The sequence below is a fragment of the Psammomys obesus genome, unplaced genomic scaffold (genome assembly GCF_907164565.1).
Source record: "Psammomys obesus unplaced genomic scaffold, mPsaObe1.curated_primary_1811, whole genome shotgun sequence".
NCBI lineage: Eukaryota > Metazoa > Chordata > Mammalia > Rodentia > Muridae > Psammomys > Psammomys obesus.
In genome coordinates, this window is record NW_026596109.1 from 20,825,241 (window position 1) to 20,839,522 (window position 14,282).

The 14,282-nt window shown below is 43.8% G+C and overlaps 1 pseudogene; it reads left to right on the forward strand.

Moving 5' to 3' along the window:
- The first annotated feature begins 12,771 nt into the window (after window positions 1-12,771).
- Window positions 12,772-13,640, forward strand: LOC129692418 (phosphoglycerate mutase 1-like; annotated as a pseudogene).
- Window positions 13,641-14,282: the final 642 nt, after the last annotated feature.

Genomic DNA, 14,282 nt, shown 5'->3' on the forward strand with positions numbered 1-14,282 from the left:
AATATACCATCAGAGAAAGAAGAGCCAGCAAAAGGTTTTCATTAAAAGTAGACAATAGTGAGGAAAGAAAAAAAAAAAAAACTGGAGGATGAGGTGTCATGAAACCTTAGAGATGAAGGTGTTCAAAAGAAAGGCATGACCAATGTGTGAAATATAAGGAGGGAGCTGCGTGGGATGAGGGCAGAGGAGCAATGGAGATGAGTGGCCAATTTGAAAAGAGCAGTTTGTGTTTAATAGGTTGGAACCCAGTTGAGGTGGGCGGAGGATAAAAGAAGTGCAGAGGATAAGCAGTCATTATGCACAGATTTTTCTTGATTTTCAAAGAAAGCAAACAGAGAAGACGGTGGAAGAAGTAGCCTCAAGCAACAGACGTTATCTTAAGTACTAAGTACTATCCCAAAGAATTCTCATATACTAGGAAAAACGACCCACGGACAGAGAAAAACTAAGGATGTGCTATAGTTCATAAGAAGACCAGTAAGCTGAGATACGGTGCAGAGGAAGAGGTTGGCCTTCACTGGGGTCAGAGCCTTGCCACATTCCCTTCCACTGGACAACGTGTAGTTTCTGATAGAGGAAAGAGTACGGAGCAGAGGGGAGCGTCTGGTTTCTTCTGTCTTCCCTGAGCTGGAGTCCAGGCTGTTAGTGAGGAAGTGATCATAGGTAAAGGATGGGGAGGAGAAGGCCTGAGTAGAGAAGACAAATGGACCAGAATGGGTGTGCAGTGCTGACCAGGCTTATGTGATTTACATGCACGAATTTGTAGTGAGTTGAGGCAGCACGGAACTAATGATAGCTGCAGGCTATGGGGCTCAAAGGAAGGAAAGGCAATGCTGAGCTGGAACAGTTTGGGAAGTTTTGCAGAAGAGGCTCAACTTGAATTGAGGCTTTGTGGATCTGTGAGATCTAAGTACAGCAGACACAGCAAAGCATGGGAGTTGGGAAAAACATAGAGGACTGACCTGGATGGAGAGGACCAACAGAGAAGGGACCAGCCTTGTGGAACAGTGAGAGGTTCTGAAGAAGGGAGAATGGGTCTGGGGGACTGCCCCAGCATCTAATGTGTAGAATAGATTGAAAGAAATTTTCTGGCCAAGAGATGGGGCCACAGTTAAAATCATTTTGGAGAACAGGGAAAGCAGAATATTTTTGGTTTTGTGCGTTTTAAGCTGTTGGGTTAGTTGTTTCTAATGTTAACCTTCCCTGGATAAAGCAGTCCAGCCACTGATAAACTGTTTGCTGAACAAACCAACATGGCGTAGCGGTGGCAATGGGTCATACACTTCCGCCTATGGCAACAGTGTGCTAAGTCCTCACACGATGATGTCAAGCAGTCTCGAGAGCAGCCCTTTGAGAAGAGACATTCACTATTCCCATAACAAGAAAACAGCTATAGAGTGTTATATCTAAAGCACACAGCTGGGATTTAGAGGCCCCAGCCCAGGTCCAAACCTAGGCTACAGTCTTGGCCATGGACCTTCCTTGGAGGTCCTCGACTAACAGTGCTGTTGTAGACGAAAATGCTAACATGAAGTATAGACCAAGCCCTAAGCTCTACAGAAAGAAAGTAGGACCCAGAAGACGTATGGCCAAACTGAAATGCAGGCGACACAGGCATCAGGGAAAGCGCAGACTGCCTGCCTCTTCCACAGGACCAGGCAGACATCCTTAGATTGCAGAAATCCAGAGAGAAAGGCAGGAAGGCAAGGAGAAGCATTGGAAGTTAGATCCAAAACAGAGACTTCATTGTATTTGTTAGAAAGCTCCTCCCTGCCCCAAATAATTACACACACATACACACACACAAAAGCCAAACCAAGCAATTCTTGTGCCAACCTGCTCCTCCATTTTAGAGAAGTTATTATCATTCATCAGTGAGAAACAGAAATCTAGTACATGGTCCCTGGAAGCCAAAGCGTGTTTCTATTTGCTTGAAGTTGTTTTGTTTTTGGTTTTCCTATGATTTCACCTCTCCCCTCCACATGGCTCCCAAACCGCCTGTGGCAGAGCAGAGTTTCCTATGTCAAGGACACAGTACAGGACCTTCCCAGAACCAAAAGGCACATGACTGTGTTAGTTGTTAGTACTCCACAGCCCATAAGCTTGATGATAGATAGGTGTACAGAATCACCTCATTCCCTAATCTGTCCAAAGAAGAGGCGGCTACGATAAAACAGTTTATTTTGTTCCTCCCAATAGGTCAGTTTTAGAATCACAAAGTGTTCTGGGGTCGCTTAGAAAATAAAGAAAACAGAATGTATCCGCTCTCTGCCCAGGCTGGGGAAGCAAATCCCCAAATCACACAGATTGAAGAAGGATTTGGTTTCATTAAAAGCAGCCACTGGCATTTGGCTTCTGAAGATGAAAGTGAAAGCCCCTTAAACAGGCTCGAACATGAGCAGAATTTCCGGACAAGTCCCCAGGGTGCCAGAATTGTTTCCAAAGAAGGCATGAGCATCCATGTCTTCCCAAAGATGTGAAAACCGAGGGCAATTTACAACACGCTTATCCCAGCCCCACACAAAAGGCTGGGGAATGAAAAGGCAGTGGCTCGGGTCCTGAGCACGGTAGATTTAAAGTGAGTAAAGGCCATGTGTACACTGGTCTTCTCATCTTACTGATGAAGAAACTTGGGCCACAGGGGCTAGAGGCACAATACAGTTCACGTAAGAGGTGACAGCCCCACATACCCAGTCAAAGTCTGTCCAGTGTCACAGACTGGTGATTTTCCCACGTCAATGGGTCAGGCCTCACCAGGCCTCATTTTTCATGCCATCATCAAGTACTTTGGCCTTTTCCTTTGAGTCTACAGAAGCTTATATTTGGCTCTAGCCTAATTCTCAAAGCCTGTGTTCTGGGCTCCAACCTCAAGCAAAGAAGCTCTTCTATGAATTTGTGTGTTTTCATCAGTATTCTTCTAGAAAGGACAGAAACTCTCTACCCAAAGCACTTGATAAAACTGCATAGAACACATGGGTCAGAAACAAAGCAAAGAGCAGGCAGGCTCTAGTGAAAAGGCCTTTTAGGAAAGGCCACAAGTCCAGGGTCCTGAACTTCCTCACACTGACCTAAAAGAGGGAAAAATTAGAGAGGGGCAGTGAAAAAAAGAAAAGAAGAAGATAGAAAATAAAAGAAGGATTAAGAGGGGAAGTGAGGGTAGAAGGATGAGAAAAAAGAGAGTTAGGAGAGTTAGGGGAGGAAGAGAGGGATGAACAAACAGAGAGAGTGAGGGTGGAAAAGAGGGAAAGAAGGAGGAAGAAAGGAAGGAAAAGGATGTATATTTGTTACTTTTCTATTGCTATGATAAAACACCATCACCAGGGCAACTTCACAAAGAAATAATTTTGGCTCACAGTTTCAGAGGGTTAGAGTCCATAAAGTCACAGCAGGGAGCATGGCAACGGGCAGGCAGCCAGGCCTGACACTGGAGCAGTAGCTGAAATATCACATCTTGAGACACAATCACGAGTCAGGGAAAGAGATACTGGAAATGGCAAAAGTCTTTTGATACCTCAAAGCCCTCTCTCTCCCTGTGATACTTCCTTCAACAAGGCCTCACCTCCTAACCCTTCCCAAACAGTTCCAGCAACTGGGGACTGCATATTCAAATAAGTGAGCCTATCAGGATATTCTCATTCAAACCACCACAGAAAGGAGGGTAAGTTGGTTTATCAAATGTCCTATGTCCCCGAAACTTAAAACAAATACCAGCCACACCCTACCTAGCATCCTCATAATTGCAGAGGCGCCATGATTCACCCCTCATTCTGAGAAGTTCTGCATGAGCTGCGGACAGGCACCTCCAAACGTCTTGTCTCTCTATTAAGGTGGCACCAGAATCTCCATATCAGTAGCCTCAGGCCACATTCTCCCCTGCAAACATCTCATACCTGCCCTCGGTCTCAAGAAAGGTCACAGGAAAATGTTCATGAGTCCCTGCAATACTTTCCCTAGAGGAAAAACATTGCCCTCTAAAGATCAGGTGTCAGTCGCATAACTGCACAAGTAGAAGGGCAGAGAGCCCACCCCTTCCTCCAGGCTGTGGTCCTGGGGAATTCTATGTTGACCTTGGATTGCCTAAAGTAATTCAAAGTGCTCACCAAGACCTATCATTTGTTTAAGAAGTTCTAGAAACCCTGTTTTTCTTCTCTTCTTCCCGGACACCTTCAAACCTCAAAGAACAATCAATCTAGCTCCAACTCTACAGGAACACTTCAAATTTTCTGCTCTGAAATGCCCCATTCTTGTCCCCTCCAGAGGGCTTCACAACACCGGGAGCAGCAACAGGGCACAGAGAACAACTTGCTGGCCTTCCAGAGACCGGCGCCTGTGTGTAGCCAGGTCAGGGAGGGATGGGTGCTTCTGAGCATCAAGGATACGAAGTGTTGCCATGCATGACTCCTCCAGCCTGTCCTCTGACAATTCTTAACCAAAGCCTGCTGCTGGCCTGGCTCTCGTGCGAGTGCACACCTGAAAAGGTGACTCCCAGGGACTTTCCATCAGGGCCTCTTGAGTGCCTCGATGCTGAAAAGCAAAGCCCTTGACCCTTGGCTGCCATGCTGTTGTGAGCACATCTGATTTTGCACAAGACATGTGGAAATGAGAATGTACCTGTCACAGGTGTCAACCTCTATCTGACAGGTACAGATCTGGAGACTGGTTGTAACTTGCTGCTCCTCGTTGCAAATACCTTCCTGTGACCTTTCATGTGCAGATGGGCAGGCGCCAGCCTCCACATGCTAATGTGCCCCTTCATAGTCCATGGTTTTCTTCCAGCTTTCCAGCTGCCTGATGGGAATTGATGAGCGATGGTAACCAGGATGTGAGAGCTGTTCTCACTTCATCCAAGGCAAACATTCTCGGAAATGGCGTTGGCTCTTTCTAGCCACTAGGGTCCCACTGAGGATCAAAGCTGTAACTCTGGCATATTTGATGGACCTGTCAATCCTTCACATATTTAAAAATAATCAAATTCTACTTTACATTTTAAGCTATTTTATCTAGTTGTATCCTGTCTCATTTGACAAAATATTACAGAGACTAATTTCCTTTTATAAAGCACTTTTTTTTTGTTTTTGTTTTTTACTATCTTGAGTTTTTATAATACACACTAGATACAGTCAACATTTCAGTTTAGGGAACTAAGGGAAACAGAAATATTTCTTTAGCACACCACACTGGCAATAGCGCAATTGCCACTGGGAATCATATAGCTGAAGTTGGGCCAAAACTAAAGATTTAATTTGTGTAAATGACTGGTTACTCAGACCTTTGACAGATGGGGGGTATGGACATTTTTTTTTTCTATCTTATGGGTTATTAGCATTTTCTCCGCCTGTTAGTGACATGGATTTCAACTTTGATTCACTCTGTCATCAACCTGATTTTTTCTAAACAAAATCTATTATAGGCCATCAAATTTATTATTCAAATTTCTGATAACAATTATTTTGACAAAGAAGCCCTCTGCACCTCTGAGACTCTCTAAGCCTAGGTCTTCACAAATGAAGCCAAGGCTGGCTTGTAGGCAGCAGAAGTCTGCGGAGTCCCAAACCAGAGCAGACATTTAAGAAGTACTTAGGTGAGATTTGGGGAGGTTGGATGTGAGCTCTGGAGAGTAACTCTTGGGAGACTCAGGCTTAGTGGGGTCCCTACTTTTCCAGGAATGCCACCAGATTCTCACCAGAAAGAACTCCTTGTGCCTATGAGGGTGGTGGGACAAAATCATCATTTTGAAATAAGGCAGAATGTTTTCTACTGGGGTAGTAAGAGGACTAGTGGTACAGAGAAGAAAGGAAGAGAGAAGGCAAAAAAAAAAAAGGTACAATGAAGTATGTATGAAATGACGTATTTTTAAAAATCATTTTGTACAGTAACTTTAAATTTAATTTTAAAAAATGAAAATGTGTTCTCTAAAGCAAGACTGCTCTCCAGGAAAACTTACTTTGCCAAAGCTTTATCCCTGACAGGGACAAGCTGCTCACTCAAGCTAGCACACTTTGACTTTTCCTACCTGAGGGGTAAGGAATGAACAGGCAGTTTTATGGATCACAGCTTGGGCCCATAAAAGACCAAAACTCCTTTTGTCATGAGATTATGCAGAGTTTTCCATCCCCCACAGCTACTCTGCTGGAGGAGAACTGTGGTACAACAGTGGATCTTGTGGGGTGAGAATTTCCTGAAGGAGAAATCATTAAACAAGCTAAAATGATAAAAATAAAACAATGAGCAAAAGGAAACTAGAGAAGCTAGAACCTTCTGACCTTGGAAGCTAACGAACTCAGGAGGTAAGCAACTGGTCTTACATGAAGGGCCTCTACTCCAGCTCTAGCTTCCAATGAAAAATTAGGAGACATGATTAAAGAACAAGAAAGGAAATTAACAATGCAAGAAAAGGAAAAAAAATAGGGTGGAGACACAAAGCAAGACTCAGAAGCAGACTAACCGTAGTCTGGGCTGCCCTTCTTGTATACAGCCTGAGGTAACCTCTGGAAATGGCTTGCTATGTACTCAAACCAGAAAACCCTACAAACTGGTGCATATCAAAATGTTCATGTTTATTCCAAAAGTTCTCTCTACACCACCAAAGATATGAATACCCAAAAAGCTACCAACTATCTGAACAATAGAAACAATATGTGCTGTTCTGGCACTGACTGGTGGTATCAGGTAGGCATGCCTGGGAAAGACAGTAGGGCTTGCCTGTGACAATGACCCATGAAAGAATGATAACATTTTGCGGCATGTGCTCACAAAATGCACTGCAGAAATTAAGGATTTACATGTAGAGTCTCTGCCCATCAGTCATCAGTCATGTCAAGTTTAGCAAAGCATCTAGAATGTGCCACCACCCTGCCAAACTCGTGGCTGGATTAATACACTCTTTCTGTCACATTGAAATTATCCTCATTAGAGAGGAACAGAATGTTCCTACACCAGAAGAGGAGCTAACACAGAAAAAAAGAAAAAAATAATTCCAGAAGAAACAGAAACTATGGCTCACAAGGAAATTCAATACAGAGTAAATAAAAATAAAAGTTTTTTTTTTAAAGACACAATACAGATTGGAGAATCGTTTGACAAATATGAAATTGAAATAATTTTAATTGACTTGATAAGGGTTCCAGCACAAAATGTGAGCAAACACAGTGCAGGCAGGTAAAGCGAGCAACGTGGAAATGCATTCAAAAATTAATAATCAGGAAAAAAGTCAGAAATAAAGAGACCTGCATCAGCAATGGAGAATACCTCTGAAGGGCTCACTGGGAGAACGATGAGACTCCGTGAAACAAATCAATGAGTTTAAAGAGGTGTCAGTAGAAACCTCCCATATTAAATACAAAAAAAAAAAATGATGGAAATGGAACAACATATCAAAAAGCTACAAGATGATTTCAAAATACTTAGCATCTCAGAGGAACGGAAACAACAGGAGGGAGGAGATATCTGAAGTAACAATGGCCAAGAATTCGACAGAATCTAGTGGCAAACACACCCACATTGCCAAGCAGGATAAATTCCAGAATGTGTACACCTGGCAGTTTCTACTCAAACTAAAAAGAGAATTTAAAGGGAAAAGAAAAGGGAGCAAATAGACACAATTTACTTCTAGAGAAAAAAAAGGATATGAATTATGTGAAAAGCCATGGCAGCTAAAAGAGAGACGTGAGAAGCTTGTTTGAAAGAGGGGAAAAAGCATTATGCTAGAATAATATGTCCACAAAATTTTCCTTAAAGAGTGAGGGAGAAATAAAGACTCTCCGATGAACAAAAGGGCAATTCATTATGAGAGCTGCCCTGTCTAAGAAATACAAACAAGCCCCGGTAGGTTACCCGGCCCGAGTGGCCAGCCCTAGATACACGAACATATGAACAACACTAAGTGCACTCAGCATGCTGTCTGTGCTCATATATACATGTAAAGACATGCATGTAGTAAGAAAGGAGATGTCGAGTGAACCTGACAGGGAGAGGAGGACACTGGAGGAACTGGAGCAGGGAGGGGGAGGGGTGGAAGTAATGTAAATACAGTTCGTGAATGAAACCCTCAAAATGCATGCGGGGCCACACTATTCTTTACAAAATGTAATTAATTTAATTAATTAACTAATTAAAATACTTAATTAAAAGAAGGGACGCTATATAGCTCAGAAACATGAACCTACAGAAAGAATGAAAGGTGGGAGGAACATAAAGAGAAAATCTTCTATTGTATTTATTTTATCTAAATGATAACTCTTTAATAATTCTAATAATGAATTGTGCTTTTGTTTATATATAAGTAAAACAATTGACAGTGATGTCATCAGGGAGAGGAGGAAAGAATCAGCTAGAAATATTTTAGTGGAAAGCACCTGTACTTCGTATTAAGTGAAATGGTTTTATTTGGGATAGAAATAGATGAATTTTAAACAACCTAGATTAACGTTGTTTAAAATATATAGTCAATATGCTAAGATAGAAGGTAAAATTGAACAATTAAAATCCCACATACATCATGCAGAAAGTCAGTGAAAATCAGGAAGGACAAGGAGAGAAGAAAAATGATGAGCAGACATCACAGATACAAACCAAATTCTCTCAGTAATCCAGGAGTACCACCACTGAAAAGAAAGCTGAAGCAGCTATGTTAATTTCAGGCAGCACATACCTTAGAGCAAGGGAAATCGAGAGAGGAAAGTCCACAGTGGTAAGGAAGGTAATTTGAGGGGGGGGGGTGGGCACATAACATCCTAAGCTTAACATCTGTGGCCCTAACAAGTCATCATCAGAGTATAAGACACAAAAGGATACAGAACTTCCTGGAAAAATAAATAAATACTACTATTTTCACTGGAGAAATGTATTCTCCTTCAATAATCGAGAGCTCAAGCAACCAGAAAGTAGGTAAGGATACAGTCAGCCTGAACGGCGCTGTAATCTGTTTCATCAAGTTAACATTTATGGAACACTTGACCCTACAACAGCGTATCTTACTTGGTCTGTTCAAACTTGCTATCACAGGATCACCAGACTGAATAGTTTATAAACAACAGCGGTTGTTCTCATGGTTTGCTCTCTTTCGCTCTAACCAAACCCCGGCCAGGCCATCTTGTACTACACTGCCACAGCACAGTCAATCACTGGGAGAAGTCAGGACAGGAACTCACTCAAGAACCTGGAGGCAGAGGGCACGGAAGGATGCTGCCACCTGACCAGCTCCCTCTGGCTTGCTCACCTCGCTTTCTTATACGACCCAGGACCACTTCCCAGTGATGGCTCTGCCCACAGTGGCCTGGGCTCTCCTACATCAATTAGCAGTTAAGGGAATACCCCTTGGAGCCATCTATCAGCTCTAACTTCTCCTCCAAATAGATCCCTGAGCTTCAAGGGGACAGGCTGATAAAAGCCCTTCCGTTTAAGGCTGAGTTCTCTGATACTTGCCTCACACTCTTTACACACTATCCTTTTGTGGGTATCTGGGTTAAGTACCATTTCTTGCAAGAAGACACCTCTCTGAAGAGGACTGAGTGATACCAACCCAATGTCAGACCCATGCAAGTTCCCACCAGAGAAAAGGTTAGTCCCACCACTAACCGAGAAGCTGTTTGTGACTAATACCTGCCTGGAGAGAAAAACCTTCTGGGTTTATTTTGTTTTGTGTCTTTTGGATTTTGTTTTTATTTTGTTGTTGTTTTAGAAGGAAAAGCATGAACTTTGATGGGTAAGGAGGTGAGGAGGATCTGGGAGGACTTGGAGGAGGGGAAAGAATATGATAAAATATATCCTAAAAAAAATTAATAAGTCAGGCATGGTGACACACGTCTTTAATCCTAGCACAGGCTGGTGATCTCTGAGTTCAAGGCCAGGCTCGTCTACTAAGTGAGTTCCAGGACAGTTAAGGCTACACAGAGAAACCTTGTCTCAAAAAAAAATAAAAAATAAAAAAATTAAGCCAATGAATAGCAACAACAAAAATAACAATGACAGTGACAAAGAAGAGAAAGAAGAAAGTACTCCACAGACATGCCCACAGACTAATCCTGGAGACAGCTCCTCCACTGAGAGTACCATTCCAGGTGTGCACTTGGCACACCTGAAGCTCACTATGCCGCTGCCTGAGAAATCCAAGAAATCTGCAACTGAGCGGCTGTCAGCACCACTGTCTGCTGAGTGCGCTCTTCCTGGCTCGAGGAGTCCACTCTCACTCTGTGGCCGAACACAAAGCAGAGGGGTGAAGGGGCCCAGTGAAGCTTTTTATAAAGGGACTAATCCTAGTCATGAGAGCACAGGTCCCTCACGACTTAGCCTCTCTCCTGATGCCATCACTTTAGAAGCCAGGCTTTCAACGAGTGAGGAAGGGTGTTACACAAATATTAGTACTAAGTCTGCAGCATAGTAAAACACACATTCTCCTCGACCGTAAGTCGAACACTACCTAAAAGAGGTTAATCTTAGCCATACAATGCACACTCAGAAATTTAAAATAATAGAATTTATACAATGTTCTCAGACTATAATAAGCTCAGAATTCATAACAGAAAGATAGTTTAACATCCACCACAGATATCAACAGTTTCAATAACTAACTTTTAAACAGTAAACCTCAGGAAAAGTTTTCTTTGGGACTAAAAAACGTGAAGACACAACTCATTCGAACGTATGAAGCATGACTCATTCGAACGTATGAAGCATGGTGGAGGTGATGGACAGGGGCTCCCTGGGGCCTTGACTGGGGACGCCAGGAAAGAAGGCCGGTTGAAAATCAGGAATTCATGCTTCCATCTTAAGAAACCAGAAATAACAAGACTGGATTCAGAGCTTTGACTTTTCATAAAACTAGTTCATAATTAATCAGTCTTGTACGCAAAATTCAAAACTGCTGTGTCTTATGGTAAACATTTGGCAAATCTGGTTCGCTGGTTAAAAGCCTCAGCAATGCAGAGGGTTGGAATGTCACAGTTGTGGAACCTAATTCCGAATTAGCTTAGGCTAGCTTAGAGGGGGGCATTTATTGCCTATCTCTGGCTGACCTAAGATCCTGCAACTAGAATCAGCCCATTTCTACCAAAGGCCAGGATCTAGTCAGATTGCAGCCAAGTTCCCTGCCTCACGATAACCCACCCACAACTGCTTAAGTGTGCACATTCGGATCATGTTTTGATTTATTACTTTCTTTGCTCTGTTACTATAAACGTTGTTAGCACATCAGACGGTGGAAATTGGGGTGACCTAGATCTGTATCCCTGAGCCACGGCTATTCGTATGTGGATCCTGGGAAAACTATCTTTTGTCTCTCTTAAAGTAGAATTGTGAATTTCACATCATCATTTCAAAAGCTGTAGGTAAAATTGTGTTAGAAAAGATCTAGACGATTTCTAGTCTGATGAGCTTTTATATAAAATACAGAAAGTTAATTCAACCAAGAAAAACTTTTATAACCGTCTTATTAATATGTAAGACTTCTCAGTAAAAGACACTACTCAGAAAATCAGGGCAGGGTTGGGTGTGAGGCTTGCTGGCTTGGCATAGGCCCTTCACCCCTTCATATCTGAGAAATGGGAAGAGAGAAGGAGAGAGGACAAGTACACGCCCAGGTGTACCACAGACCCTTAACTTTTGTTATTAAAAAAACAACAACAATGGGAGGTGGTGATGCACAGCTGTAATCCCAGCCCTGCAGGGGCCGGGGGCGAAGGCAGAAAGATGAAGAGTTAAATGTCATCGTCTCCGTTACATTTCTATTTGTGTTTCAAAACACCACAACCAAGGCTATTGATAAAAGAGAATGTTTAATCAGCCTTATGGTTTCAGAGGGTTAGAGTCCATGATGAGAGCTTACACGATGCCCACAAGCAGGAGGCAGAGAGATCTAACGGGCAGGAGTCTTTGGAAACGTCAAAGCCCACCCCAAGTGGCACACCTCTTCCAACAAACCCACACCCCCACCCAAATAGCCACCAACAGGGAGCAAAGAATTAAAAAATGTGAGTCTGTGAGGGCCTTCTCACTCAAACCACAGTAGTCATCCCCGGCCATATGGGGACTCCAGACAAGCCTATGCTGCAATGAGATCCTATGTCCCAGTCTAGATGTGGACAAAAGATCTGAGCAGTCACCCAACAAAAGAAAGCGTAAAATCATTTAAAAAAATGAAAAACGAAAAAAAAAATGTCAATGTCTTATCATTAAAGCTATGTATAGAAGCAACAGTGAAATATGACTATCCGGGGCTGGAGAGATGGCTTAGTGGTTAAGAGGACTGACTGCTCTTCTAGAGGACCCAGGTTCAATTCCCAGCACCCACATGGCAGCTCACAACTGTCTGTAACTCCAAGATCTGACATCCACACACAGACATACATGCAGGCTAAACACCAACGCACATAAAATAAAAATAAATAAATTATATTTTTAAAAAAGAAATATGACTATCCACTCATTAAAATGGCAAAAAAAAAAAAAAAAAGTCAACGGTATATAGTTACAGGAATGGCCAGAGGCTGCGGACGGCAATGCAAACTGTACATTCACAGTAGAAGACATCAGAACTCTCCAACACAGCTAAATCTACCTCCATACAACCCAGCAAGCATGCTCCTAGATATTTCTGCAACCGAATTTGAAAACTTAAGTCCATTCAGAACTTGATGTTTATAGTTTCATTCGTAGCCACTATGCGCTCCCCCACCCCAAATACAGCAGTACCCAAAAGGTTCCGTCCTTAGCAGATGAAGCGCGCTAACCTGAAGCGTGCCTAAGTGGTGAAACATGATTCAACAACAAAAATAAATGAGCAACCCCCTGTCACCAAGAGCTGCTTACAAAGGAGCAGCCTGTCGCCATGGCTGCTTACAAACTGGTGAGAGGGCTCGGAACCGGGAGAACTGCTTCAGCGGCTGGGACAATGCTGCCTGAGCCCGCCGGGCCACGAGGAGGCAAAGCGCGGCGGGCAGGTGTTGTGAGACGCTGGCTATGAAACTGACATCTGCTTCACCTCTGTGCAGAAGAGAGCAATCCGGACCCTCTGGACGGGCCTGGGTACCGTTGACCATATGTGGCTGCCAGTGGTCAGGACTCTGGCGCCTCAGTGAGAGACGCTATGGGGGCCTAACCGGTCTCAATGGAGCAGAAACGGTTGCTAAGCATGGTGAGGCGCAGGTAAAGACCTGAGGAGAGTTTACGCTGTCCCAGCACCTCCGATGGAGTCCCATCATCCCTTCTACAGCAACATCTGTAAGGATCGCAAGTACACAGACCTTACTGAGGACCAGCTGCCCTCCTGTGACAGCCTAAAGGACACTATTGCCAGAGCACTGCCCTTCTGGAATGAAGAAATTGTCCCCTGAATCAAGGAGGGAGAAAGGGTCTTGATTGCTACCCGTGGCAACAGCCTTCGGGGCATTATCAAGGCTCTGGAGGTTTTCTCAGAAGAGGCCATCTTGGAGTTGAACCCGCCAACCTGCATTCGCATCGTCTATGAACTAGACAAGAACTTGTAGCCCATGAAGTTCCTGGGAGATGAGGAGACCCGTTCATCAAGTCATGGAAGCTTGTGGGCAAGGTCAAGAAGTAAAGCCAAGGAGGCAGACTATACCCCGAGAACACCCTCCCTGCCTGATCATGCCTTCTGCACCCTTCTCCAGCACCCGACACACTGACTACATCGTTAGGATCTTCAGTTCAAGCTGTAGCCGCAGATGGGGCCCCAGGGCTCCCACCCCCTTCATGGAGTCCAGTCAGAACAATACCTCTGGGTTGCAGGTCCTTGCTCCACATCTAGTGACGCCTCCTCTTGCCAGGAGAGTTGAGGGGTAGTAATTACAGTCCTTTGCTTCCTAGCAGTGGGCTTAGGAAGAGGTCAGGGAGGAACCATGCTGTGGTATGACCGATGAGAGGCTGCAGCCCAGTTTTGCCCCTAGAGCCTGTCCTGCGCTCTTCTGCGGTTAGGTAACTGGGCACTGTAGCCATTCCAGTGGAGGGGAAAGTAACTTCCCTGGTTATTTAAAAGATACTACTACCTCCTCTCTGACCCTAAGGGACCTTCTTCTGGCTCCAGAAGGTTGGAATCAATCTTGGCAAGTCTATTGTTACATTTTCTTAAAAAAAAAAAAAAAAAAAGAGGTACACACACACACACACACACACACACACACACACACACACACAGGTACATAGAAGCCCCTCTGAGGTTTCTAGTGGTGGTTGAAACAGTCACTAGAAAATAAGCCATTCCTCACATCAAATGGGCGGAACTCCTTGTCCTCAAGAGGCAGGAATACCCCTTGCTGTGTTCAGATCCC